Source organism: Triticum aestivum, chromosome 1B (genome assembly GCF_018294505.1).
Source record: "Triticum aestivum cultivar Chinese Spring chromosome 1B, IWGSC CS RefSeq v2.1, whole genome shotgun sequence".
Taxonomy (NCBI): Eukaryota; Viridiplantae; Streptophyta; class Magnoliopsida; order Poales; family Poaceae; genus Triticum; species Triticum aestivum.
Genome location: NC_057795.1, coordinates 14095000 through 14121503, shown reverse-complemented (window position 1 = coordinate 14121503; position 26504 = coordinate 14095000).

Sequence of the window (26504 nt, the reverse complement as noted above, 5' to 3'; positions counted from 1 at the left end):
AATTATCGTTTCCACAATCGGATATCTCAATTACGGATATTCAAATCCATACAATTACATGCAACGAGATCCTAATCTTGAGAGAAAATCGTCTGGCTCCACCCTGTCCATGTCCGGCAGTCGGATGCGTCCATCGGAGTGTTGGTCCGGTCGCCAATGAGCCAGAGTAGGACATGGGACACGAACTGGCTCACGGGACTCGAGGCGTTGTGTCTCCCATGCTGAATTCTTCCTCGTCGGGGCCTATGGCCTGCACATCACCGGTCGATGTGAGGTCGACAATAGATCCATTGTGGTCAGAGCCCGACATGTCCACCACGATGCGATTGCGGCGCTAGGGGATGGCGTCCACCTATACTGGCGCCGGAGAGTGCGACTCCGCGTCGCCGATGTCTGGCGTGGCCTCTCACACCCTCTGGCTTGCACGACCGTCATGCCGCGCCATGTCCTCAGCGGACAGGCCACGGAGGGCCTCCGTGTCGGCGTGCAAACGAAGGGGTTGCGCCTCTACCATGATGTTCGGATGCTAGATGGACTGCACGGCCTCCGTCGAGGCTGCGGCAAGGCGCCTCGCGTCAGATCCAAGCGCCATTTCGGCGCATTCTTTGGATTCCGGAAAAAACGAGTCTGGCCGTTGTCGGGTGTTCTCCTCGCGGGCGAGGCGGAGCGCAATGCGACCATCTCGTATTGGGCCCAACTGGGGTGAGGTCCTAGTCCGCAGTTTTGAGTGACGCCGGAAGGGAGCTTGGCGATGGAGTGGAGTGAAAGGGAATGGCTATGGTTTTGGTCTACGGAGCAGATGGAGACAAATATATGTGTGGACGGGTGGGCCAGCGTGGTCCGAATCCGATGCAGCGGACGCGCCCGGGCGCACTAGGGTGCTACCCATATCCGGGCATTTGAAGCTAGTATGAGGTGTCCGTCTCGGTTACTTTTTATGACCGGTCAGTGACCGAGCCAACTTCCTATCTGGATAAAGTTACATATCCCGTCTTTAAACTTGATGGGGCATAATACAAAGGTCTTGGTACATGGTACGTAAGAAACACTTCAATATGGTACTTATACTTAAAAATGTGAAACATCTAAGATCCTCCATATGGTCCGGGTTATGGTAGAGCGTCCACGTGGCCATGCGTTTGCATAAAGGTCCCTTGGTTTGTGTGGAATCGATCCGCACTCCATGTCGCGTCGTCAAAGAGAAGCAAATTACGCGACTGAAATGTTCGGTTAACTTAACGTTCAGTTAAGTACCATGTTTAGATAAAGTAAACTTCTTGAAAGATTTTCTTCTTATTATTCAGAAGCCATAGTCACCGGCATTGCAGTAGCTGCAACTTAGCTAATCCTCCTCTTTGTCATCAGATGACATCTCGATGATGTCGCTCTCTTCCTCGTCGCATCAATGCTAAGTGTTGCGTGTATTTCAGCACTCAAGCCCCACCACATGGCTGCTGGCCTCAGCGTGGTAGGCTGGCCAGTTGTCTTTGTGTGCGCTCGCCGACGCCATCAGGGCCACGCATTGTGCTTCCTCTGCCCTCGCCTGTGCCTCTCGAAGGATTGCTTCGGCCTGAGCAGTGATGATGCCGGCCTGAAATGCAGTGGCTACAATGGGGTCATCCGGCTTCTCCTGCTGCAGCTTAGGCACCCGCAAAGCTCTTTTTACCGGTTGTGGTGTGTAGCTGCAAACAATCCACCGCTCGTGTGCATGCTGAGATTTGTGCCGCCCCGCTCCGTATAAAAGTGAGATTCATTTTCCGATTGAATAGTAAGAAATACATCTGACAGCTATCCGGCTTCTACAAGCAATAGCCCTACATGTGTACTCCTGTCAGTTTTGTTCATACAAAACTACCCTAGGTCCCTTGTAGGTGCATTCATTATTTATCCTCTGCATCTCAACAAATCCATGCCTTTTATTTTCTCTTTGGCAATTTCAATCAATCATATCTTTTAAACTAGAACATCATTTTTTGGATATATATGTGTGTGTGTGTGTGTGTGTGTGTGTGTGTGTGTGTGTGTGTGTGTGTGTGTGCGTGTAATCCCAATGGCAAGAACTTTTGAACAAGTCCAATTTTTAATATATTTTATACTCGTTTCACTATGTGAAATACATTATTTCAAATATATGAAACTTATATATTTTCAAATCTATGAAAAAAAATCACAGCAATTTTTATTTCAAATATGTGGAATGGGTTATTTCAATTAGCAAAAATTGATTTCACATGTTTGAACTAGTGAAATAGGTATAATAATATCAGATCTGTTCTAAAATGCTAACGAACATTGAAATATTGAAATATGTTTTGTGAAATATGGACGAGATTTTGGTTCAGATTTGAGGAAGGAAGTGATTTTGGTTCCGTCTTGTGATATGTGAAATAGGTTTTGTTGATGGGATTTTGGTGATATCCCTCCGTTGGATCCACAATTTTATTTCATATTTTTGATAACATTTAAACCGTTAAAATCTTAGCGAGCCTAAACAAATTTCGTGGTAAGCTATAATAGACATAGTTTTACCTATATATATATATATATTATATATATATATATATATATATATATATATATATGAAATTGATAATGAAATAGTGAAAATGTGTTTTGTGAAATAGTGAATTTCTGAAATATGTTTTGCGAAAGGGATATTTGTAATATGTGTCCTGCGAAAGTAATATTTTTAGTATGTGACATATTTACGGCACAAAAAAAGTGACCTCATTATTCTATGTTTTGTTAAATTTTTAATGAAAGAGCAAAATATTGAAGCTCTAAAACATGTTTTGTGAAATAGGAAAATAGATTTGTGATATACATTATGAAATATGTTATGTGAAAGAGACTTTGGTGATATATGAAATATTATTTATATGAAACTGGAATTGTCAATGTATTAATTTTTTTGAACTATTTTCCATTTGAACTAAATAATTACTATATTTTGCAAAAAATGAAATAATAAATATAACATGATTTCTATATTTATATTAAATCAATGGAACTCAAGAGATAATTAGTTAGCTAAGTACGCTAGACTACTGGGGGAGAGGAGAGGCGGGCGAACTATTTAAGTTGGAGCTTCACGGACGAAATATCTCTGAGCTCACCGAACGTGGTATGTCCCACAACTGCCATTGATGTGACTTAATGGGTCAGATACTGGATGAATATGGCGCTATAATAAAGAGGTTGTCCAGTGTTGCACGAATCACCGCCCAAATGAAAGGTGGATGGACCACCATTACATATCGAAATACTCCCTCCGTCTAGGTGTATAAGTCATCTTACGAAAACCAAATAATCCCAAAATACTTAGGCGCGGTGCATTAACTTTTATCTTGTTTCTTGTTTCTTGACATATCAACCAATAAGAAATGAAGGTGTGCATGTTTTTAATGACTTGAGACTATCAAACACGACATGTAGTGGTTAGTTCATTGCATGTAATACTATTAATTAGCAAATAAACATTAATGTCTCTCATTTTCCCCTCCTCCTTGGTCAAGGTGCACAGCCTAAGATGACTTACTCACCTAGACGGAGGGAGTAGTTAAAATTAATTATTCTCTTAGGCACCGTAGTGGGTGCATGTTGTGCCACTGGCCCAGGTGGCAACCGGGTGTGGTGCACACCAGGTCCCACATCCTCGTCATCGTCGCCCCTTTCGGGGCTGGCGGAATTTTTTTTCCCCATGAATCTCATACTCTTAACATCCCCTTCCATGAAGGGCCTTCAATGAAATTTCCAAAGTATTAAAGTAATTTTCTCTTCAAATGATGCTGGGCATCCACACGAAAGGTTTTTTCCAAATTCCCTAAAAGGAACTACTCAATTCAGCAATAGCCTCACGTACATCACTTCCTTCAATACCTCTAAGCCCGTTCTCTAGGACACCCTGCAGAAGTATATGGCAATAATGGGTCTTCCAACCGTGTAGTCTAGATGCATCAAGATCCACACATATTGCTAGGTTAGCTGCATAACTGTAAGGTATTTCAACACGTACTGGCAAAGAATGAGAATAACTTTTTTCTCGTCGCACACTGGCTACTACACATTTTTTGACAGAGGTATATAATACGAGCAATGCCTTACAATAAAGGCACTAGTTGAACAAACATTAAAGGCACTAGTTGATCTTGTATCACATGACTATTACTCTTTTTAACAATTAAAGATGGTCGAGGTCATGGATTATCCTCCTCCCGGAAACTAGCTATAGTTGATCTCAAAATAAATAAAATCAAGGGACTAGTATCTTCCCTTGCGGTGACAAGCCTGTACAGTTATGTCAAAAGAGAGCAAATAAACAAAGGTCTTGGGGTGAAATGCTTTCGTCTCAGTCGGCCACCATTGGCCTTAAAATTATCTGGTGGTTTTCTATTTCTTATAAAATTTTTGGACCGAAGTTTTTTTTTTGAAAGGAGGCAAAAGATTTGCCTCATATATTAATTAAGAGAGAAGAAAGAGTTTGAGGGATTACAACACCGCCTTACAAAGGGACTACTCTCCCAGCATGATTGAACTCAACTTCTTAGCACCGGCGGCGACCCAAAGTGCTGCCTCCTCTTTGATGAGGGCTAGAATTACAAATGGCGTGGCACTTTTGTGGCGAAACACCCTCGCATTACGATCGTTCCAGATGGCCCAAGAGGTGAGCAATGTGAGGGAGGCCACCGCCTTCCTGTTGGGGACAGAGTAGTCGGAGAGCGCGATCCACCACTCCTTGGCGGATTCAAAGTGCTGCCAGATTGCGGTATCAATGCTTTCAATCTGCAGCCACCCCTTGATCATGTTCCATAGCCGGATGGTGAACCGACATCGGAAGATAAGGTGATCCACTGTTTCCTGCTCACACCTACAGAGGGGGCAAAGGCCACAGTTTGGCCATCCACGTTTGGCCAATCGGTCAGCGGTCCACACTCTGTTTTGGGCGGCCAACCAAGCGAAGAACTTCACTTTGGGAGGGGCCCAAACTTTCCAAATAACATGCTCCAGAGGCGAGCGGATCATGCCATGAAATTGCGCCTTGTAGGCAGAAGCCGCGGTCAGTATGCTTCCACACAATCTCATCCTCCGCGTCGTGTTGCAGTTGGAAGCCTTGAATGCTAGACCAGAGCAGGAGGAATTGGCTGAAATGGTGAATCGAGAAATTGTGTGACAGCTTTATTTTGGATATCCACGCATTGTCCAATAGAGCCTCTTTGATTTTCCAATTCTTCCTTGTGGCGGCACCATAAATGAGCAGAGCAATGTCTTTGGGCTTTCTCCCATGCACCCAAGGAGCATCCCAAAAAGGTGTGCGGGCACCATTGCCAACAGTGATGGTGGAGAAGGCGTAAAAATGATCATAGTCCTTGTTGTTGCACGGGTTCCCCAAACCGATCCACATCTTGGACGGCTCCTTCCACTCAAACCAAAGCCAACGCAGCCTTAGTGCCCTCGCAAATTTTTCCGTGTTGAGTACGCCAAGGCCCTCAAACTCGGAAGGCCTACACACGATATCCCAGTTCACCTTGCATTTTGCACCGGTTGTCTTATCCGATCCTGCCCAAAGGAAGGCCCTCTGAAGATTTGTGAGCTGCCGTAGAGTGCCCGTCGGCACAATGAGTGGGGTGATGAAGTAGACCGCCAAGGAGGAGAGCACGGACTTGACCAAGGCCGACCTCCCAATGGCGGTAATATTTTGGCCGTCCCAGATGCCTAGCTTTGCCGCCGCCTTGTTCAAGAGAAACTGGAAGTCCACTGTTTTGAGTTGCCAAACAGATAAGGGCAGGTCCAAGAATTTGATGGGGAAGGAAGCAGCCACAGCAGGACTGGACTGAGTTCTAAAAGGAACATACTATGCAACCGAGGAGCATTAAGCACATTCCAGAAGGTAAGAGCACAAATGGAGCCAGCCCACTAAATTCAGTGAATGATATTTCTATGAACATACAACACAAATTGAAAATAGTCTACTAGTACTACAACTGAGCTTAGCATGGATACTTACCTCTTTTAGTTAAAAATAATCTTACCTCTTTTATGTACGTGGATCCCGGTACATCAGGACGTCATTGGCCATGCATGATTGCCTCCCGGGTAAGTAATTAACAATACTGATACCTTTCTGTATAAATGGAGAACCACAATGTCCATTCCCATCATAAGCCCTAGCTCACGAAGTTGCTACCCAGCTCAGGATTAGCTAACGCCGCCATGGCTCTCCGGCCGCCTGACCGTCATAGGACGACATGGCCAGAGCTGGTTGGCACCCCCTACGTGTCCGCGGCTTTCGTCATCTACTACGACAGGCCCGACATGCACCGCATCGACTTCTACCTCTACGGCGTCCAGACTGCGCCGCCTGGGTATGACCCCAAGCGCGTTGCCCTCTACTACGCCAATGAGGACATAGCAAGCATCGTCTTAATTCCCCAGATTGGCTAGCTTCAATCATGTTCTAGTATATATCTCCGCTTGTTTAAAATAATAACACTCCGAACCATCATCCATGTAGTATGGGTAATACATACGTATACACGTACATATGGACCTGATTTGTCAACCGTTATATGTAAAAGGTTTTCCATGTGCAGTTATAAATTTATAATAAGTGCATTACTTGTGTATCTAATGTGTGCACCTGCATTTCTAAACTATAAAATATATTTTGCGTTGATTAGGATAGGGAGGGCATATATTTTAATAAATGCTCGTACCATTGTATGATAGTCCTACCATCTGGGTAAGTTATGTGTCAGACCCATGTGTCTACTCTATAAAAAAAAATTGATGAGGGCAGGGAAACCATATATTTAAATAAGTGCTCGCACCATTGTATGTAATCCCTTCATCCGGATTTCTTTGTCCCGTGGGAAGACTTTCTAGTGGAGCTGGTTTCTACCGATGTCCTGGTAGCCAATTCGAAGTCTGACATGTGTTCACGTACACATATAATTTCTTTATTATATGTGATTTCTCCTTTCTTGTTGGGGCCCACCCACTGTTAGGAGCAGGATGTTACTACACTTAACATGTTTTATTCTTTCGCCCGACGGTCCATTCACCAGAATTCTTGTATGATCCTAAAATATGTGACACTCTTAACCTTTGAACCAATGATCCCATTTCCAATCCATTTACAGAATTGTGTTCATGACATTTTAATCTTTAACAACATCAAACTTGGACATGTATTGAACAAGTTTAAATTCAAATTTTGATACCATAATGAAAATATGAGAAGATATGATAATGAAATTAGAATGAAGAAATAATTGAAACATGCAAAAGGGAATCTTATGAGGCTCCACGTTTATCCTGAAGGTCAGAAAGTTACATCCATCGGATTGACTTAATGACCGGTCTACAGCTGTTGGGTGATTCCTGATCCGTTTTTTTCAGCTGGGTGGCTTATGTGAGATGGACTCTGCCACATCAACAGAATTAATTTGGACACGATATTTATATCTTAAAGGTCAAGATCAACTAGGCCGGCCGTGTCATACGTTTGAATAGAAAAATACCACACGTACATGCAGTACAAATGATAAAGCCCACGTGCCTTGAAAAGAGTCATGTATGCCCACGTTCTTTTCCTGGTCAATACACTAGTAGAAAAAGGACCTAATATGAGACATATTAGTGCCGGTTTGATTTTGAGTCGGCACTAATGTGTCCAATAGTGCCGGTTTCAACGGCTAGCCGTCCGTTTTCATTAGTACCGGTTCGTGGTGAACCTTTAGCACCGGTTCGTGCCACGAACCGGTACTAAAGAGGGTGGTGGCAGGGTGTTGTCAGTCTGGGGCCCCTCCAGCACCTTTAGTACCGGTTCGTGGCACGAACCGGTACTAAAGGTCGACCTACATAAACCTTTCGTCCACCCGAGCCACTCTGTTCTTCCCCTTTCCCCTCACATCCTCTGTTCTTCCCCTCTCTTCCTCGAGATCCTCACAAATTTTGCCCAAAATTTGTCAAGATTTGAAGGCCCCCATCCATTCAAATGATCACAAAAGTTAGCAACTTTGTCCTTTCAACTCTCATTGCTAGATTAGCTCTTGCAATGCTTTGTATGTGATTAATTTGGGAGGAATTATATTTTCTAGTATTTGATTTATATGCAATTTGAGGTCAAAAATAACACTTAGTTTGCATATGTAGGTGTGGTTTACTTAGTGCCTTCTAAATCTCCGTCGTAACCACCGTCGATCGCCCGCACCGTCCCGTCGCCGGCACCACCTTGTGGTGAGGCTCTTGTTCATGAATGTTTTACATTACCAAATTGATGTTTCTGTGATTTGGATATATAGTTACTCGTATAATGATCTTACCCGTATGTTGTTTGTTATACATAGTGCCATGGTTTTGATATCCGTCCCCGTTGACCCTCGTCCTTGTTATGATTCGGATGTGGTATATTCTCTTTTAAAACTAGTTGTTGCATTTCGTGTTTATGACAAATTATGCCCATCAAGTTGACATAGATATTTTTATCTAGGAGGTATGTGAATCAGAAATTCCAACCGACCCTATTGTCGAGAGGTTAAATTTAGTTGAAAGAGAAAACGAGTATTTGAAAGAAAAATTGAAAAGAATTGAGGGGGAGAAGATGGAATTGGAGTTGCATGTTGCCGATGTCGTCGATGATCACAAGATCAAGATGGAGAAAATGAGGTTGAAGATTAGAAAGATTAGAAAATATGCCATTGATAGTGTGGCTTGGTATCATTATGCTGCTGGATCAATTGTTACCTTAGTTGCAATCTTCATCGCATTTGTTGTTGCATTCTTTATCTAGAGAGTTATTTGTATGTTGCATTTAATTAAGTGTTGTATATGAACTTTATGTATGAACTTTATGTATGAATTTGTATTAATTTGGTCTATTCGGTGTTGTGTAATGAAGATGAGCCGACAATGGATGTATGATGACAGATGCTCTCCCGAGTTCATTAATGGAGTGCATTCTTTTCTGCTTGCCGTTGAGGCAAACAAGCGGGCGGATGGTTTTATGCCTTGTCCATGTGCTGGCTGTAAGAATGGTCACAGTTACTCTACGTCAAGAACCATTCACGTCCACCTATTTGAGTCCGGTTTCATGCCCCACTATAATGTTTGGACCAAGCACGGAGAAATAGGGGTTATGATGGAAGACAATGAAGAAGAAGAGGACGACGACGGCTATCCTGGCCATGGGTTCCCTGAATACGATGATACAACAATGGGTGAAGAAGCTGAGCCGGCAATGCAGGAGGAAGCTGAAGAAGAGGCATCAGATGAGCCCGCTGATGATCTAGGTCGGGCCATTGCCGATGCAAAGAGAAACTGCGCAAGTGATCTGGAGAAGACGAAGTTGCAACGCATGTTAGAGGATCAAAAGAAATTGTTGTACCCGAATTGCGAAGCTGACAAAAAAAAGTTGGGCACCACACTTGAATTGCTGCAATGGAAGACAGAGAATGGTGTATCTGACAAGGGATTTGGAAAGTTGCTGGTAATGATAAAGAAAATGCTTCCAAAGGACAACGAATTGCCCGAGAGTACGTATGAAGCAAAGAAGGCTGTCTGCCCTCTAGGGTTAGAGGTGCAAAAGATACATGCATGCCCTAATGACTGCATCCTCTACCGCGGTGAGTAAGAGGATTTGAACGCTTTCCCGGTATGCGGTGCATTGTGTTATAAGATCAGTCGCGATGACCCTGGTGATGTCGAGGGTGAGCGCCCCGGGAAGAAGATTCCTGCCAAGGTGATGTGGTATGCTCCTATAATACCACGGTTGAAACGTTTGTTCCAAAACAAAGAATATGCGAAGGCGATGCGGTGGCACGCAGAAGATCGTAAGAAAGACGGAAAGTTGAGAGTACCCGCTGACGGTTCACAGTGGAGAAAAATCAAGAGAAAGTACTGGGAGGAGTTTGCAGGTGACCCAAGGAACGTATGGTTTGGTCTAAGCGCAGATGGCATTAATCCTTTTGGGGAGCAGAGTAGCAACCATAGCACGTGGCCTGTGACTCTATGTTTGTATAACCTTCCTCCTTGGTTGTGCATGAAGCGGAAGTTCATTATGATGCCAGTGCTCATCCAAGGCCCTAAGCAACCCGGCAACGACATTGATGTGTACCTAAGGCCATTAGTTGAAGAACTCTTACAACTGTGGAATGGAACAAGTGTACGTGCGTGGGATGAGCACATGGGGGAAGAATTTGACCTAAAGACGTTGCTGTTCGTGACCATCAATGATTGGCCTGCTCTCAGTAACCTTTCAGGACAGACAAACAAGGGATACCGCGGATGCACGCACTATTTGGATGATACCGACATTATATATTTGAATAGTTGTAAGAACAATGTGTACCTGGGACATGGTCGATTTCTTCCGAGAAGGCATCCCGTAAGAAAGAAAGGCAAGCATTTCAAAGGTGAGGCGGATCATTGGACAAAGCCTCACCACTGTATTGGTGTTGATGTACATGATATGGTCAAGTATTGGAAGGTAATCTTTGGAAAGGGTCCTGGCGGACAACCTGTTCCGAAGGACGCTGACGGACGCGCAGCCATGTGGAAGAAGAAATCTATATTTTGGGACCTGCCATATTGGAAAGACCTAGAGGTCTGCTCCGTAATCGACGTGATGCATGTGACGAAGAATCTTTGCGTGACCCTGCTTGGCTTTTTGGGCGTGTATGGGAAGACAAAAGATACACCAGAGGCACGGGAGGACCAGCAACGTATGCACGGAAAAGAGGGCATACATCAGGGTCAGGCCAGCTACGCTCTTACCAAAGAAGAGAAGGAAATCTTCTTCAAATGCCTGCTCAGCATGAAGGTACCGTCTGGCTTCTCGTCGAATATAAAGGGAATAATAAATATGGCAGAGAAAAAGTTCCAGAACCTATAGTCTCATGATTGCCACGTGATTGTGACGCAACTCCTTCCGGTTGCATTGAGGGGGCTTCTACCGGAAAATGTTCGATTAGCCATTGTGAAGCTATGTGCATTCCTCAATGCAATCTCTCAGAAGGTAATCGATCCAGAAATCATACCAAGGTTACAGAATGATTTGGTGCAATGTCTTGTCAGTTTCGAGTTGGTGTTCCCACCATCCTTCAACATCATGATGCACGTCCTAGTTCACCTTTGCGAAGAGATTAACGTTTTGGCTCCTGTATTTCTACACAATATGTTCCCCTTTGAAAGGTTCATGGGAGTCTTAAAAAAATATGTTCATAACTGTGCTAGGCCAGAAGGAAGCATCTCGAAGGGCCATGAAAATGAGGAGGTCATTGAGTTTTGTATTGACTTTATTCCTGACCTTAAGCCGATTGGTGTTCCTGAATCGCGGCATAAGGGCAGACTGGAAGGAAAAGGCACGCTAGGAGGGCATCAAATAATATGTATGGACGGGCATTCTCTCACTGAAGCACACTACACAGTTCTACAGAATTCCGCCTTGGTGGCTCCGCATATGGAGGAACATAAGAATTTTCTACAGTCCAAACACCCGGAGAAGTCTGACGACTGGATTACACGCGAACAAACGAGGACTTTCTCCGGTTGGTTGCAGAAACGTGCCCTGAATGATGGCGATATTCAAAATGATATGTACTCGTTGTCCCAGTTACCATCTTCGAATATAATAACTTTCAAATGGTACCAGATAAATGGGAATACATTTTACACGATCGCCCAAGATAAGAAGAGCACCAACCAAAACAGTGGTGTCCCCTTTGATGCAACAACCAACACGGGAAAGGAAACATATTATGGTTACATAGAGGACATATGGGAACTTAACTATGGATCGGGTGATTTGAAGGTCCCTTTGTTTCGGTGCAAATGGGTCAATATGACACGAGGCGGCGTAACGGAAGACCCGCAGTACGGAATGACAACAATGGATCTCAACAATCTTGCGTATGCAGACGAACCATTCGTCCTAGCTAATGATGTGGCGCAGGTTTTTTATGTGAAAGACATGTCTACCAGGCCGAGAAAAAGAAAAGATAAGGAAGCGAACACTAGTAGAAAAGGGGGCAATGGTCCAGGCCAGGTCAGCCCATTAGTCCCGGCTCAATCCAGAACCGGGACCAATGGGGGCATTGGACCCGGTTCGTGAGCCCCGGGGGCCGGCCGGGCCACGTGGGCCATTGGTCCCGGTTCGTCTGGACCTATTGGTTCCGGTTGGTGGGACGAACCGGGACCAATGCGCCTCGCTCTTGGCCCACCACCATTGGTCCCGGTTGGTGGCTTGAACCGGGACCAAAGGCTGCCCTTTAGTCCCGGTTCACGCCACCAACCGGGACTAACAGGTTGGCCCTCGTTGCGGTCAGAGTTTAGTCCCACCACGCCAACCGAAGGGGAATCAGACCGGTTTATAAGCCCCTCCCTCTCTCCCTTTGTTGAGCTCCTCTCAAAATGAAAATAGATTCCCTTATACAGGAAATTTAATCTAAATTCATATTGAATTTCTCTGAAATTAGTAGAAATTTATTATGAATTTAGGTTGAATTTTCTCTATAAGCGCATCTATGCTCATTTTTGAGCAGTTTTTTATATAGTTTTTTTTCTTTTCTGCTATATTTATTTTTTTATTTTTATTTATGAGTTGTAATAAGTCATTAAAAATAAGCATCTATGCTCATTTTTTAGTTAAGTTAATCACAACTATTTTTTCTTCTATTTATTTCTGAATTGTAATAAGTCATTAAAAATAAGCATCTATGCTCATTTTTTAAGTAAAGTTAATCACAACTATTTTTGCTTCTATTTATTTCTGAGTAGTTTTTGATATAGTTTTTTTTCTTTTCTGCTATATTTATTTTTTTCTTTTTTTTTCTAAGTTGTAATAAGTCATTAAAAATAAGCATTTATGCTCATTTTTTAGCTAAGTTAATCACAACTATTTTTTCTTCTATTTATTTCTGAATTGTAATAAGTCATTAAAAATAAGCATATATGCTCATTTTTTAAGTAAAGTTAATCATAACTATTTTTGTTTATATTTATTTCTGAGTAGTTTTTTATATAGTTTTTTTTCTTTTCTGCTATATTAATTTTTTTCTTTTTATTTCTGAGTTGTAATAAGTCATTAAAAATAAGCATCTATGCTCATTTTTTAGTTAAGTTAATCACAACTATTTTTTCTTCTATTTATTTCTGAATTGTAATAAGTCATTAAAAATAAGCATCTATGCTCATTTTTAAGTAAAGTTAATCACAACTATTTTTGCTTCTATTTATTTCTGAGTAGTTTTTTATATATTTTTTTCTGCTATATTTATTTTTTTCTTTTTATTTCTGAGTTGTAATAAGTCATTAAAAATAAGCATCTATGCTCATTTTTTAGTTAAGTTAATCACAACTATTTTTTCTTCTATTTATTTCTGAATTGTAATAAGTCATTAAAAATAAGCATCTATGCTCATTTCATTTTTTAAGTAAAGTTAATCACAATTATTTTTGCTTCTATTTATTTTTGAGTAGTTTTTTATATAGTTTTTTTTTCATTTTTGCTATATTTATTTTTTCCTTTTTATTTCTGAGTTGTAATAAATCATTAAAAATAAGCATCTATACTCATTTTTTAGTTAAGTTAATCACAACTATTAAAAATAAGTCATTAAAAATAAAAAAGAGGCGCAATGCTCGTTAATTTGCTTCAAGCCTTTCAGAATAGTGTCAACTGCACTGCACATAGCTCTGTGCAGTCTACCCTATTCCTCAAGGCTTGAAGCTAACCAACATGCAGGTGAGCATTGAGCCTATTCTTCATCGTCTCTGCACTCAGGACTTATAAACAGTTGCGAGTGCCTCTCGCTTGGCGAGGTGGGACTAAAAAACAGCTGCAGAAAGAATCCACTAACAACAGTTGCAGAAAATAAAAAATTAGACGGGTCCATTGTTACCGGTTGGTGGCGCCAACCGGTACCAATGCCCCTCTTTGGTACCGGTTGCCACCAACCGGTACCAATGCCCGCCTTTTGTCCCGGTTGGAGCCACCAACCGGGACCAAAGGTCCTCGTTTCCCGCCCTTTGGGCTACCGAAAAGAGGCATTTGGTCCCGGTTGGTGGCTCAAACCGGGACAAAAGGCAGGCATTGGTACCGGTTTGCCGTACGAACCCGGACCAAAGCCTTTGCTATATAAGTAGCACTGCCGCCCCGCCCCGAGTTCGATCTCTCCCGACGCCGCGCGTCGTCCCCTGCCGCCACCTCGCCGTCGCCGCCCCGCCCCGACGTCGTAGCCGCCCCGCCCCGACGCCGTCGCCGCCCCGCCCTGACGCCGTCGCCGCCCCGACGCCGTCCCTTGCCGCCCCGACGCGCGCCGTCGGCGCCCCGCCTCGCTGCCGTCGCCGCCCGCCCTGCCGCCCCGACGCCGTCGCCGCCCCGCCCCGACGTCGCCGCCCCGCCCCGACGTCGCCGCCCGCCCTGCTGCACCTCGCCATCGCCGTCGCCGTCGCCGTCACCGGCCGTGAGCAACTTTATTTTATTTTTGGTAGATTTTTTTAGATTTTTTGTTAGCTCATACATTTATTTGTTAGATTAGATTTGTAGTAATTTAAATATGTAGTTCATATTGTGTAATTTAGATTGTGTAATTAATTTGTTCATATTATGTTATATTTTTTTAGATTTTTTTGTTAGTTCATAGATTTATTTGTTAGATTAGATGTGGTGTAATTTAGATATGTAGTTCATATTGTGTAATTTAGATTGTGTAATTAATTTGTTCATATTATGTTAGATTTTTTTTCTGTTAGTAGATTTTTTTGTTAGATTTTTTATGATTTTTGTTATATTTTGTTAGATTTTTTTTAGATTTTTTTGTAGTTCATATATTTTTTTGTTGGATGTGTAGTAATTTAGATGTGTACTTCATAGATTTTTTATCATATATATGCAAAGATCGAATATGTCAAATTTTATTTTTAGTAAGTACTACTTTATTTTTTTTATAGTAAGTGCTTCATATATAGTTGAACTAGCCTAGTTGATTTAATAAACTACTTTATTTTACTACATATAGAAGTAGTTTGTTTTTAGTAAGTACTACTTTATTTATTTATACTAAGTGTTTAGTAGTTGAACTAGCTAGTTGATTTAATTAATAAAACTACTTTATTTAACTATATATAGAAGTAGTTCCCGCATCGACGTCGGCGATGCCTATCCCGCATCCTCGTCGTCGTCGACTCGGCGGTGGAGGCTTGCTTGATCAGGGTCATGTTCGGGACTGGGCTCCGCCGGGCTGGTATTGGGAGGTGCTACCTTCCGTGGGACGTAGGTTGGTGAGGAGGCAGCCCATTGTTGACCCGATCCTTGTTTGGTGGCGGTCGCGTGGGACAGTGACGGTGCCGAGACTTCCGGACACCGTGGAGGTGGTACGTCACCGTGTCAGCGAGGAGGACGAACACGTTCGTCGCTACATGGTTACATTGGAGGGCAGGTTCGACAATACCTAGCAGGTTCTTCAGGGATCTCACTGGAGCTATGATCCTGTGATGGTTTCTTATCTTTGGGTGTCCACCGCCCGCGTCGATACCCGTCGGGCGCTATGGTTCTAGTTGTATTAGTGATGCTATATTACTGATAATATTCGACGATGTACGGACACCAAGAGATGATGTACTTTTGCTTATAATTATTGAATGCATGCTAATTTGAATACTACTTTATTTTATGATTTGGTTTTGCTTATTTTATGATTTGTTTGCTTATTTTATGATTTGGTTTTGCTTATTGAATGCTCATATTGGATAAGTTCTCCTTCATTCCCGTGTGCTAGACAATTTGATGTAATAATGCGCTCGGGAATGAAAGGAGGAGCTACGTACATCACCGATAGTCAACCCGTGATTAATAATCTAGTTTAATATTTGAATTATGAACATAGGCCGGAAATGTCGTACTCGGACGATGAAAACCGCCCGGGGAGTGCGACTGGTGCCACGACGACCGAGGTATCTGCGACAGGTTCATTGAGCTAGACGAAGATCGTCGCTTCAGCATTAAGCTCGAGGAGACCTTCGATGTTCATACGGTACGCAACCGACGATAATAGTTTTTTTTCGTAATTACTCAGGACTTCAACTATTTTAATCATGACAATATTTTTCATCTTTTCCAATTCGACTAGCTTATCCCATGCTTTGCAAGACGCTATGTCTTAGAGAGGATGGGTTTTGAAGACCATGAAAGTTTCGAAACCAAAAAAAATATCCTAAGTACCCATCATGGTGTGGATTTTCAAGTAAAGCTGTACAATGCTCAGAGTGTAACCCATTTTGGTTGCAAAAATTGAGAAGCACTTTGCAAGATGTATGGTCTTGATGAGGGTATGCTTGTCACCATGAATCTTGGTGATCCTACAATCGAGCAAGAGAGACCTTCAATTTGGGTCCTTGTGGATACACCTCCAATTCTTCCCCCATGTGAGCTTAGCATAGTTATTAAGTAATTTATATTGTTTATTTCAAAATAGTTGACAACTTATCTCCATTGACAGCTTATTTTCATTCTTCAAAGAATGTGCGGAAGATGGTAGACAGAACCTACTACACCGAAGGCTCCGAATTAACTTATCAGGAGAAAATCGTCTGGTCGCATTTTGTACTGATCTTGAGAATTACAATATCTACAATCAAAATCCTCAACATTATGGTTAATACATGCCACTAGTGCACGTGTTGAACTACGGTAACTACCATGGAGATACCCTGGTAAGATTTGTTTACTATTACGACATCCGTGATCTTTTTGCACACTTCTAAAACTAGTACATCATTGCTAACTACGAAGTAATTATTATATTTTTCAATAGATAATCCTGAATGATTGTGTGCCTCATCTGATGTATACGCATGGTAGCCTTCATGTTTTGAACATACAACCAGGTCGTCCTACGAATATCAACTGTCCATACCGGGTTTCTAAAAGAAGTGGAGACATGACAATCAAACAATGGAAAAAATGTATGGACAGTCGTAAGGAGCTTTTTGGAAGCAACATTCAGCAAAGGGCAAAAATTGGAGACAGGATGATCGCCATTCTTCATAATGGAGAGTCAGGGTCTATATTGTTTTATGCTATTTTACCTTCAGGGTGTTTAGGTCCTACCTGATACTGATGATCATGTGCTAAGAACAATTTTTAGGGTTGGGTTCGATGACTATGAGGATGATGATCGTATGACTTATTATTAATAACGAGTAGAAGTTGTATGATGATGCATAGGACTTGTTATTATATATGGTGATGTATGATGCACATGCATGAGCATGTTATATCAGCGGGTGAAATGAACATAGCAGCAGCGTTGATAAACCAAGGACGAAGATATAAGAGATGACACTTCTCTCTATTAGCTAGCTAATAACAACCTAAAAATAAACCCCAAAACCCCTAAAGCAGCCACATTTGTAAAAAAACATGAAATTTTGGTCCCGGTTGGGGCCACCAACCGGGACCAAAGGCCCCCCTGACTGGGCTCGGCGGACCGGCCACGTGGAGGCACATCTATCCCAGTTCGAGTTTGAACCGGGACTAATGGGTGGAGGTATTAGTAACGACCCATTAGTCCCGGTTCATGAACCGGAACTAAAGGCCCTTACGAACCGGGACTAATGGGTGTTTTTCTACTGGTGGAATGGATCATACGACGAGCCAAAGCGCCACATAGTTCTTTCAGGAAAAAAAACATCGTGGGAGTGGATGACAAGACAGACATGTCAGAAAATTATGAAAAGTTTGATGAAATTGCTCCATTCACAATGAATATTGACCCGAGCATCCAGTTAAATGATGAAGATTTTCCATGGCTACGGCGCAAAGGGACGCACGAGAAGAAAAAGTTTCACACCCAAAGATCTGGGATGTGATCGGCTTCACTATCATCACTTTCTTCAGTGTTTCACACCCAGGAGGGAATGTCTATAATAGTTAGGGTAGTTAATTATGTGTTTTGGCATTTGAAACATGGAGAAATTTGATGTGCAAACAAATTCTTTTCATGCATTTACCGATTTTTTCCAGCTAAATGACCCTGAAATTGAAAATCATTTGAAATGAACTCAGAAAAGGTTGAAAGTTGGCATAGTATCATAATTTCATACAAATAGCATGTCCAAAAAAGTAGAGAGGGTTACGGCAAAAACTGGATACACTTTGTGTACAAAATGGACAATCTCTTTCGAAGTATGAGGGTTTCCGACGAAAACTGAAATGTTACAAAGGCATTTCAGTTTTTAAATAATCTAAGCATTACCAAATTGAATATAATGATAAAACACACTAATATTAAACATAAGAAAAAAGAATCACTAAAAAACCTTTTTTCAAAGTTAAGTTATTCACAAACTAGTGATTCACACAAATTTCAAATAATTGAAAATTTAAACTATTCAAATTTGAAAACTACCGGCACTAACAGAAAGTTTGTAATTTTTTGTACCTAAAGCAAAAATCACAAAGAAACTCTAAATATAGCAAAAAAAACAACTCAAAAATAAATAAAACAAAAAAAATTAAGAAAATAAAAAAGCCCGCCTACTGGGCCAAAGCGGCCTGCATACGACTAGGAACACAACCTTTAGTTGGGCCAGGATGCAGGCCCGCAAAGGCCCAGTAGGCCCACAGGGCAGAAGAAGAGAGGTAGGCCCAGTAGGCCTGCTTAGGAGAGGAGCTCGAGAGAGCTACCGCACTGGGGCTTATAAACCAGTGCGGTAGCCCCTCGGGTAGCGAGGTGGGACTAAACTTGCGCACCGCCTGGAGCCAGTGCACCCCTTTTAGTACCGGGTCGTGGCTCCAACCGGTACTAAAGACCCCCCTTTAGTACCGGTTGGAGCCACCACCCGGTACTAAAGGGGGTGCGCTTCCCGCCGCTTGGCCTGGCCAAAACAGACCTTTAGTACCGGTTGGTGGCTCCAACCGGTACTAAAGGTCCTTCCTATATATACAACACTTAAAAAAATTCAGTTTCCCTCTATTTCTTCCCTCTGTTTCCTCCCTCCGTCGCGCCGTCCTGCCCCGATTGACGCCGTCCCCGTCGACGTCGCCGCCCCCGCCCCCGCCCCTCGTCGCCGACCCCGGCTGTCCCCGCCCCTCGTTGCCGCCCCCGTCGACGTCGCCGCCCCGGCCGTCCCCGTCCCCGTCATCCCCGTCGTCCCTGTCGCCGCGCCCCGCCCCACCCCGTCGTTGCCGCCCCATCCCGTCGCCCCTGCCCCCCCCCCCGCCCCGTCGTCGTCGCCGCCCCGTCCTGTTGCCCAGTCGTCGCCGCCCCGTCCCGTCGCCTCGTCGTCGCCGCCCCGTCGTCGCCTCGCCGGTGAGCTCGCCCCGGCCGCCATGTCCACACACACACACTACACACACACATTATTAGTTTGTTTGTTATAAATTTTTCTGTTTTTTAGTTATAGAAATGTTAGGAAATTATTCTGTTTTTTAGTTATATAAATATTAGAAATGTTAGTTATATAGAAATTTTATAAATGTTTTCTGTTTTTTAGTTAAAGAAATATTTAAAGAAATGTTAGCAATTTTTTTTGTTTTTTAGTTATATAAATATTAGAATTGTTATAGAAATGTTAGTTATATAATCAGGAAAATTTAGAATTAGTTTTAGTTAGATGAATTAGATTAATGTCAAATTGTTAGAATTTGCATATATATAGAATTTTAGTTATCACAATCCAATCATTTAAAAAATCTTACTTTTTCAGGCATATAGTATTTGTTCTCGACGATATGCCCAGCCCGCATCCTCTCCGTCGACACGTTCGCGACGACGTCCTGCTTCAGAGGACCCATGTCTGGGATTGGGCTCCGCCGGGCTGGCACTGGGAGGTGCTACCTGGAGGGGCGCGCCGCTTGGTGAGGAACCCGACCTCGGGTCCCGTCGTCGACCCTGATCTTCTTTGGTGGCGTTCGTGTGGGCCACATTCGGTGCAGAGGCAGCCGGCCCCGCCGGAGGTGGTGCGTCGCCGTGTAAGGGAGGAAGATGAGCACGTCCATCGCTACATGGCTGCTATGGACGACGTCAAGTTCTCCACTACTTGGCGGGTTCTTTGGGCAGATGACCGGAGATATGATCCTGTGATGGTTCCTTCTCTTTGGGTGTGCACCGCCCGCGCCCCAGGAACCGCGAGTGGCGCCCTAGATTCTTCTGTAGTACTCAATCTTTATTAGGTACCTAGCCAGTGATGTATTCGATATATAATATTCGAGACGATGTATTCGAGATTATATATATTAAGACGATGATGTATTCGAGATTATATATTCGAGACGATGTATTCGAGATTCAGTTTTTCCTTATTGATTAATTGCATCCATGCATTGTAATTTGAATACAAAATTGTTTTATATTTCTTCTGTATTAATTAGTAAAGTAAAAGCTATGGCGCACAATACCGGAAGAGAGAGAGAAGAGGAATTGTTCGACATCATACGCAGCCCTCATAGGCTAGATGATCTGAATGAAGATGACGAGTCCCAATATCTGAACAATACCGGAGAGGGTGATGAACAGATATTCGATCTCGACGACCGAGCCGATGAAGTCATGAACTATGATTATGATGACACAGACAATGTTAGTGATGACACAGACAATGTTAGTGATGACACAGACAATGCTGATCTTCAAATAACAAAGACTTCCGGCGAGGTATATATTTATATAAACATGCATCCTGGTGATCATCACATGTTTTTTTATTGAAGATATATTAACGAATCAATCTTTCTTCTTTCAGCCCTCCGGATCGAGCAAATCTGCTTGTACAGATAGCAAGACAAAGCGAGGCCCGGGCAGATTGTTGAAGGATGGTGTAAAGTACCACATCGAATCCACCAAACTTAGTGGCGAACCCCTCACGCCTAAGAACGTAGCGGACAAGTGGACTCGTCAGTGCGGAGTTCTTGTGAAGGACAAACTCCCGATCTCCATTCAAGAATGGAAAGAGCCAAAGACTAAATGTCCAGGTGTTACTTGGGTCGATGACAGAGCCAAAAAAGACCTGGTGAAATCTCTCATGGAACATTTCACCCTACCAGATCATTTCACTAAAGCAGATGTGGAGAAAGTCAAGGCCGCTGCTCTTAAGAAGATGGCAATTGCATTCAACACCCACAAGAAAATTGTATGGGCCAACTACCTCGCTAATGAAAGGAAGACTCCAAATTTCAAGGGAACACTGGAGAAGCAAAGAGAACACTAGGACGATTTCGTGATCTTCAAGGATTCAGAATTATCTAAGGAACGGTCGATGAAAAACAAGGCAAATGCCGCAAAAAAGACGTAGTTCCATAGGCTGGGTCCAGGTGGCTACGCGGTGGGATTGCCTAAGTGGGATAAGTCTGAGCAAGAGATGGAGGGTGCAGGGGTCACTCCGATTACTAGGAGCTGGCCCCCCAGGTGCAGAACTTGGTTCTATGCGCATGGGGGGGCGTTGGACCAGAAGACAGGCCTGGTTTCGAAGAAGGCAAGTCTAAAAGGAGCTGAACAAAAGATACTTGACGCAATAGAAGAAGCTCGAGCGGGGGTGTTCATGCCCAACAGAGAGAACGACGAGCTTACACGCGCCCTGGGAAATCCTGAACACCCGGGAAGAACACGAGGCATGGGCGTTATTCCCTGGTATGAGGGCTTTTCGGACTGGGATGACGACTACAGGTCCCGTGCAAGAAAGAAGATGGAGGAGGAGAAGAAGAGGAAGCTGGAGGAGGAGCAGAGGAAGCAGGACGCAGAACGCCTTCAAGGCCTAGAAGCAAGGCACGCGGACCTGGCACTCAAATTCCAGCAGCAGCAACAGCAGCAGATCGACTCACTTAGCCAGGAAAGGGGGTCTCAGCAGCGGCAGCAGCAAGCGGATGATCGTCCAACATTGGATAGCACCGTCCCATCCATGCCGAGAAGTAGCGTTGGTTCTGCCCCGGGCAACACACTGCTGGATACATACCCTGTGGATGACATCATAGAGAACACTAACTGTGAGCTACACTCCAAAATGAAGAACATATCCATGAAGGTGGCGGACGGCGTTGCTTTTCTAGTGACCCCCGAAGCAACCTACCATTGCATCCCGATTACAGAGGGCTATGCTCGTGTCATGGTTGATGAAGTGGTGGACCCATATTCGGGGCTAACGCTTGACATTCCTGGAGGTGAAGACGAGTGCACACTGGGAGAGGCCATACATCGTATCATCCTATGGAGAAAGGATTGCATCATCTTTCGAAGTCCACCGACACCGCGTCGGCTGCCGACTCCTCGAAGTCCGTCATCGAGTCAGCAGACTCCCGCTCCTCCAAGTCCACGAACGCGTGAGATGACTCCTCCTCGAAGTCCGCCACCTCCTCCGCCGGTTTCAAGTCCGGCACCTTGTCAGGCCACACCTCCTGCTTCAAGTCCGGCACATTGTCACGCCACTTATCCTGGTCCAACTCCACGTCAGCCGTCTCCGCCGTCTCAGCAATCGCAGAAGAGACATGCCGCAGCTTTGGTGCGTAGCGGTACGAGTCAAGGTAGTTCAGTAAGTACAGGCGGAGACAAGCGATATAAATATGGTCCAAGCCTCGCTCCTCTTCCTGAGAGGCCTTACGACATGACCGAGGAGCAAAACGCAGCCATAGTGCAGGCCCAATTGGATGCCCATTTTGGACCGAAACCGGCACCGCCGCCAAAGGAGAAAGTGCCTCAGAAAATGATTGACCACTTCATTCATATGGCTAGAGCACCAGCTCCCAAGCCTGTTGACTCAGACTATGAGCGTCAAATCAGGAAGCTACATCGAGCATGACTACAGAAGGAATCGAGCTCGAGCCAACAAGGAGCTGGCAAAAAATGCGGGAAAACCGTTGCCCAGCTGGGAGAACAGGCGGCGCAAGCGATCCCCCCGCTTGTTGTGCCAACAACACATGAGAGGAGTACGCGTGCCAAATATTATTGTGGGCAAACCGTTAGCGTTCCCCAGTAGGTCGATGTGGTAATAACGGAGGAGCATATCATGCAGGCTGAAATGCTCAAGATCTCTGTTGGACAACTCCTCGAAATCGAGCCCATGTCTCCGCTTAAAGAATCGGAAATAAAATGGAAATATGCCTGGGGCCAACCTTTGGTCCATCCAGACAAGGTCAAGGACCTCCCAACGAGAATGTATGAATTGTATCAATGGTACATGAACATGACCAAGATTTCCAATCGAGTGTCCCTCATGGTGAATGTCAAGAAGTAGCATTATTACCATGAGAAAGCTCTGTCCATTGAGTATACAGAACTTTTTTAGTTATACTATCAAGACGCACTCGACAAGTCTATCGTCAGTTGCTATTGTCTGTAAGTGATTTCTTTCTGTAATTTAAGTCTCAAGCTAATTATGTAGTGATAATTGTGATCAATCATTACATGTAATTATCCTCACTATATTCTTTTCTGTGGTATTATATGCAGGATGAGGATGTATGAAATGAAAAAATCTGGACGCTATGGCATTGGGCTCATTGACCCAAATACCATTAATGAGGACATATGGAAGTTTCCATTTTATCAAGCAGGTGTAGAGGAAAGCATGGTAGAGTTCTTGAAGCGCCTCAATAGCAATGAAGATATACTACTTCCTTACAACTTCCCGTGAGTCAGACTGTCTTGTACTACAAATTCTGTTTTTACTTACTAGCTAGCTAGATGTTAATAATTAAGTGTATACGGTTTACGGTAGTTGATTAATTTTATGCACATGCCCGCTTATTTAAGACATGCAAACGTGTGCGCATGCAGTTGGCACTGGGTCTTGATAGACATTGAAGTTGAAGAAGGAAAAGTTGAATTACTGGATTCACTAACTAAAGAAGAAAGTGACTTCACCATCGTGAAGGGGATAGTCAACAGGTAATTTCAATCATTATTAACTATATATCTCAGCCTATTATTAGTTCGTCATTTCCTGATATGAACTATTTAATAACCCCTTTATTAATTTTCTTTGCCGGCGGGCAGGGCATGGGCAAAGTTCATCAAGGTGACTCCAGGCGAATGGAAACAAAAGTTGTTTTGGCATCGACCAAAGGTAAGTAATTAAGTAGTACTAGCTAGCTACCATCTCTTTAATTCTTGTTTCAATATCATTAATTAATTATCATGCTTGATTAATCATTATCTGATTCAATTCCATTCTCGTAAAGGTCCTGAAGCAGGCGCCGGGGAATAATATGTGTGCATACTACGTTTGCGAGAACATTCGCATGATGACGTCCGAAAGAAGCAGATCTGATAGACAGGACTGGATACGTTTGTCAAAACACTATTCACACCATTATCGATATCTAGTCACACAACTAACACACATGCATATATTGGTCTCCTTCTTAACAGTTCAGAGAGGTGCGGGATAAGCTCCTACCATCGGACCGCATACTAGCACTTCAAGAGGAAATAGCCGGATTTTTGCTCGAGCAGGTCATAAATCCCAAAGGAGAATACTATTACCCGCTACCGCCCCCATGAACCACTTGTCATCGTGCTCCGGAGGCACCAAGGCAACATATGTAGGAGAAATTGTATATGTATATACATGTGTATGTGTGAATAATGGTGTTGGTTGTGAGACATTCGATGATATATATATAGGACAATTTTTTCCTACTACCGGGTGTAGTTACTCCCACTTTTGATTCATACGTTCTAGGTAGTATCTATCATATGGGAGAGTATGTACGCATAGTATGTAGTATGTAAGAATGTTTAGATAGTATATATACTATTTTTGAGGTAGTATATTGTATATTTTGAGCATACTCCTTTGTACGTACAAATATGTATGTATTTCACAAATATTATAAAAACATGAACTTACATGCAATTTTTTCACATAACTCGCTTTAGAGTATCTTAGATATAGTATGTGAACATACTAATAATAAAAAAGTAGAGTATATACTACCACATGGTAGTATATGAGAAATGGGTGTAACAACACCCGGTAGTAGGATGCATTTTCCCTATATATATATATATATATATATATATATATATATATATATATATACACACACACGGTTCTATACGTACAAGAAAATCTATTTATATATGTGCATAACATGTACAATTTGTAGTATCGTGAAATACCAGCAAACAAAAAAATGGAATGAAAAATAAAAAAATCTAAATATTTAGTACCGGTTGGTGCCACGTGTTACCAACCGGTACTAAAGCCCTACGCGCACCCGGGTCTGGCTCGTGCCACGTGTTCGCACTTTAGCGCCGGTTCGTGATGAACCGGTACTAAACGGGGGAACCTTTAGTCCTCACTCTTTAGTGCCGGTTGAAGAACCGGCACTAAAGGCCGGTTCTGCACTAGTGATAAACAATCAATTTGCCTTCTCCTTTCATAAAAAGATGTGCTATAGAAAAAGATACGAACAAATGAAAAGCCCTTAGGCTTCATGCTAGGAAAAGTGTCCATGTCCCAAATACTCTTTTATGGTGATTGGAGAGTTACGAAAAGTAATTTCATGGAACTCTCCCCTTGATTATTCCCCACCGTTGATTTAAACCTATCAAGTAATTAAGTAAAAAAAATAAGTTTAATCAACAAGGGTATTATGGTCATGGGTGACTGTTTTTTTACATCTCTGTCAATCCACTGGTCAATCGCCCGCATCTGGCCTAACCCATCTCGCACGAGTTCCTGCAGACGGCGGCGGCGGCGCAGGAGCGAGGACCTCTCGACGACGCCGGTGCGAGGACCTGGAGGCGACACTGCCGGCGCGAGGTCATGGAGGCGAAGCCCCGTCTTTGCTTGGTCGCTGTGGCCGCTGCCTCACGGCCCCGCCGACGCTGGCGCGAGGTCCTGACGACACCGATCCGAGGTGGAGGCCCCGGTTGCGCTTGGCCGTAGTGGTGTACCAACCCAGCAAGGTATCTCTTCCTTCCGTCCCTCCCTCCCTGCTATTATTTCTGCCGGCGGCGGACAAACTGCTCGTTGCAGCACCTTCATATATACTCCCTCCGTTTCAAAATAAGTAACCCAACATTATACCAAAGTTAGCACAAAGTTGAGTCACCTATTTTAGAACGGAGGGAGTAGATCCAGTTAGGGTTGAGCAGTGAGCACACCTCATTTAGATATTCCAGTACGTAATGAAATTGGTGGGGGACAAACACTTATCTCTGAATTGCCTGTCGCTGATTACAAAATGTTGGTAACATAGTTTCATTTCGTTGATGGATTAGTCTGTGTGGTCAGACATCTCTCAGAGTCTTGGTTAGGATGGCAGAGAGATGCTACATCTGTGGACTGATTCATGCGTAATTAAGCTAGCTGGAGATGAAAAGTAGGTGCAGCTTGAAGTGATGAGTCGTTAAATATTCCTCGGCTCTAAGAACCCTAAAAAACACTTTCCCTACCTATGTGAGTTTAATGATAATGAAATCTTATAGCTGGAGTCGCCTAACAATTGTAGAAGACAGTATGCATTGGTTTTGTGTGTACATCAGTGCGTCATAAATTCATAATCT